A 4,302-nucleotide genomic window follows, 5' to 3' on the forward strand; every position below is an offset into this window, starting at 1 on the left:
AAAATGAATCAAACGGCCTAGCTATAGTGGATTCCATCTAGCTAGCCCATACTTTTTTTTTTTACTGGGAAAATGCAAGCAAATTGAGCAATAGTAACAGTTGAACTTACTTTTTCAAGAAATATCTGAATTAAGAAGTGCGGCCATGGATGTTTTATTGCCTTTAATATTCTCCTTGCAAAAGATTGGCTGCTTTTCATGTTAATCAAGTATATGTCTCGTTACCCTTTGTAGTTAGTACCTTTCTGAATGAAAAAAATAAAATATATTTAAAAAGGTCAATTATGTTTCCAGTTGTATTCTTCAACCAATTGCTTTTCAGTTTTCATTCAGCCATTGAATAATCAGTGAATTTAGTCTCATAAAATGATAGCGATAAGGTTGGAAATCCAATTATTCTCTGCGGTTTGCTGAAATCCCAAAGTGCATTTGAATCAGGGAGGCATTAAAATTATTGCTTATCATCAAATCATTAGCTGTTGGAAAGCTATATTTTATGTTATTCCACGCCCTGACCATTCACCAAAATAGTATGACTTGAAGAACGAAGAATCATTCCCAGAAGATAATGTATATGCATACATATATATCAAGCAAAAAACGAGAGCCTCCCAGCTGTATTGGAATCAAGGCATGGCAATCTATATCTGGAAAATATGAGTTATATACATAGAAAGTGGAGATTGGATTTTGAATCAATATGTGCAACACATGGGTGGAACATGCCAGCTCCTGATAATGTCCACTACCGATGGTCTCAAATCAGCTTCCTCAACGGAACAACCCCTGAATCATTGGAAACTATGGGGAAAAAAAACTCAATAAACTGATAAAAATGAGCTGAGGTTTCTCAAAGTTGACTGTGTGACAATTCCCATCATACATCATTTCATGTAGCTAGGTAGGTAGAGAATATTTCATCATTGAGTCAACTGCTGATATCCCTTTAAGCCCATTCGAGAAACAGTACAGTGTAGTCTACTCGTAATGATCTCTCTGGAATATTATATAGCATCTTCTCTTTTTGTAGGTATTCAGAAAATTTAGAGAACGAAAAGGGGTCACAGTGGGAACTTATAAGGTTAAAATGCATGTTGGCTTCACTTAATTAATTAAGGATCATAGAGTACATAACTTGTGCGCATGATATGGAAAGCATGCAAAAAAGGAAAGCGTGGCAACTTTCTTTTACTGCATGCTCCATCAGAAAAACTTTTGGAGAAAGGAGTCTAATTGGTATCACCAAGATACTGAATAGATTCTCCAAACAAGAATGAAAGAAAGGTGTGGAAGGAAATAGATTCTCCAAAACTGTGGGGCATTAATATGGAATTGGTGGAAGAGAGTTACTTTGGTATTGGCTGGTCTCACTGTGTTTGATAGGACAATGTATAGTGGACTGTTGTCATAAGGAAAATGGGGACTCGATACTTGAAATAGTGTACTTTGATTCTCATTTACCATCCCACTATGTATTGGAAACAATTTTTTTGCAGGATTCTTAAATGATTGGGATGCGTTCAACCTTTAGTCGTTAATTTATACTGTTTTATTAATATAAATTTTTGTTCAAATAGGTGGGAAAATTTTGTCCAGATCTTACTCTTTCAAGTCATGATATATGACTACTACAGAAAATGTTTTGTTGTGCACGGTCTCCTGCTCACAAAACATATTAGCTAATTCTTAAGCCTCATTCGACCCTTAAGGTCAATAAAAGATTCGAATAACACAGTTAATTACATTTAACTAAACTTGCTGAAAATGTAATTAAAACATAACTAAAATTCTTATGTTCAAGCTCTTAAAGTGCGAAAACTAGTTTAATCTATTACACCGAATTACGGCAGATCACTTACGCTGTAGTACCATCAGGCACTATCAAATTATTGCTAATCCCATTTGCATTGCAGGGAAAAGCAAAAGCACATGGATCATGAAAATAGCTAAAACATGAGTTAAAATAAACAGGTCTAATTTTTGAAAATACATGCTTAATATTTCCTTTGAACACGGTTGTCTTAAAACATAAGTTTAGAAGAAATCTTATTTTTGAAAAACGTTGTGACAATCTTAAAAATTCAAGTTTATTCAAGAGTTTGCGGGAAATGGATTTTATTAAGAAAAAACTTAAATAATTCATCCATATTAAAACCCATGCAAAATATCCAATTGTCCACAACTTTTTTAAAATAAAACATTCATGCCACAGTTAAACGATAAACATCAGTTAAAGTCCCAAAATAAAAATTTAAAAGTCCACAAAAGTCCCAAAAATATAAAATAGTCCATAACCATAAAAATCGTTTATTTTCGAGAGCTCTCCGATGGCTGAATCCGAGTCCTAACCATGAGGATTATCTAAAACACATAAGTAACATGGGTGAGCCTTAAAAGACAGAGTGTGAGATCAACACATAATATATATATTTGCATACATATTAAAGTACAATACATCAATAATAACATAATCATAATTCATCAAGATCATGAAATATAACAATGATGCTTATGCATGGACATATCGATGCGCATTTTATAAAGTTCCTACCCATCTCCACTACATACCAATATTGAGTTCCCTATAACTCATCCATCCAAAACATCGTTTGTGGACAAGCCACCACTGATTTGCAGATAAATTGTCACTGATTTACATATAAATTGTCATTGATAACACAGATGTGGACAAGCCACCACTGAATTGTAGATATACTGCCACTGCTTCCACCTTTCACAAAATCCCACCCCATGCATGTGAAATGGCAATTTCACTTATAAAAAATATAGATCACTTATACACTTATGCATGTAAACATGCCCTCATAATAATTTATCACATAATAATAACTTTTAACATGTTTAACATGCTTTTCACAATAGATCATATATCTTGATTTGTCTGTATACATACACATAAATCACACATTTTTAAATCATCACATATAACACATGAGCCATACATCATATATCATGAGCATGAGATCTACACAAATATCATAACCTCAATCATAAGCATATCAATTGTCATGTAAATAATAGATCCACTAGGTTAGAACACTTACTTGGTATCCATCTTGATAAGTTATACAACTCTTCATAAATATTTAGTATATTCATATATTTCAAAATAATTAATTTCTTAATAATAAAATACCGATGTCACAAAAAAATAGTATCAATCCACACCTTAGATTGTAGATCTGAATTGCCTCAACCCTTATTTACTTTTTCACTCGATCTATCTCGCAAGACTGATCTATCACATAAGTAACATGTATTAGTGTGGATCTTTGAAAATGTTTTGTCACTTGAGAGATCAATCATTAATAGTCTTAACATCACTTACCCCACAGTCTAAGACTCTGGAAAAGAGGATTTCCTTTGCGAAGTTAGGGTTCTCCTCTACGATTATTGTTCGATCCTTCAAAGCGATACAATGAAGTGTTAGTACTATAATTCATAAATAAATAACAATAACAAAATAACACTATGATTCATGACAGTATACCATTTGACCATATTAAGGAATCACTAGGAGAAGGGTTTTTACGACCCAAAATAATATTTCTTTAGACTTGATTAATTCGAATCGATCAATGAATTGGAAAGAAGCAATGTCAAAAAATTGAGCAATCTAGAAAGGATTATTAAAATGAAAGAATACGTTTGATTAAAACAAATTGGGAATCGGCACAAGGAAAGGAAAATAAAAAGAAAAGGAAGATTTTTTTGGTCACCAGTAGTAGCGATGACAGCGGCTATGGTGGCGATCTGGCAGTGGAAAAGTCATAAGGTTCAGCTAAAAAGAGGGAAGAAAGAAGTGGGAGAAATAAAATTAAATAAAAAAAAGTGGAGGAGGAGGACTTACGGTGTCGCACGACATTGACCATGGCGGTGCTCATGGCGATGATAAGAGGAGGGAGATGAAGAGGGTGGAGGAGCGGCAGCCACGAGAGGTGGTGACCGGTGGAAAGATGTTTGGGTCACAATGGAGGAAGAAAAAGATTACGAGGATGGTGGTGGTTGTTTGCAAAAAGGAGAGAAAATGGTGAGAAAAGAAAATGAACAATGAAAGAAAGTGAGAGGCAAATGTGGTATGGACGTCTGTGCAAGGGAGGAGAGCTAGGTCAACCATGGCTAGGTTCAATGTATCACGCAACAAGGTAAGAGGTGAGGTTATGGCAATGGAGGGGGAACTGGAGTAAAAAGGGGATCATGGACCCCCTAATTATGTTAAGTTTGACCTTCAAATGAAGGAAACAAATCCTCCTCATTATGGTGCAAGAGGTGGACAACAAT

The sequence above is a fragment of the Gossypium raimondii genome, chromosome 6 (genome assembly GCF_025698545.1).
Source record: "Gossypium raimondii isolate GPD5lz chromosome 6, ASM2569854v1, whole genome shotgun sequence".
In the NCBI taxonomy this organism is placed as follows: Eukaryota; Viridiplantae; Streptophyta; class Magnoliopsida; order Malvales; family Malvaceae; genus Gossypium; species Gossypium raimondii.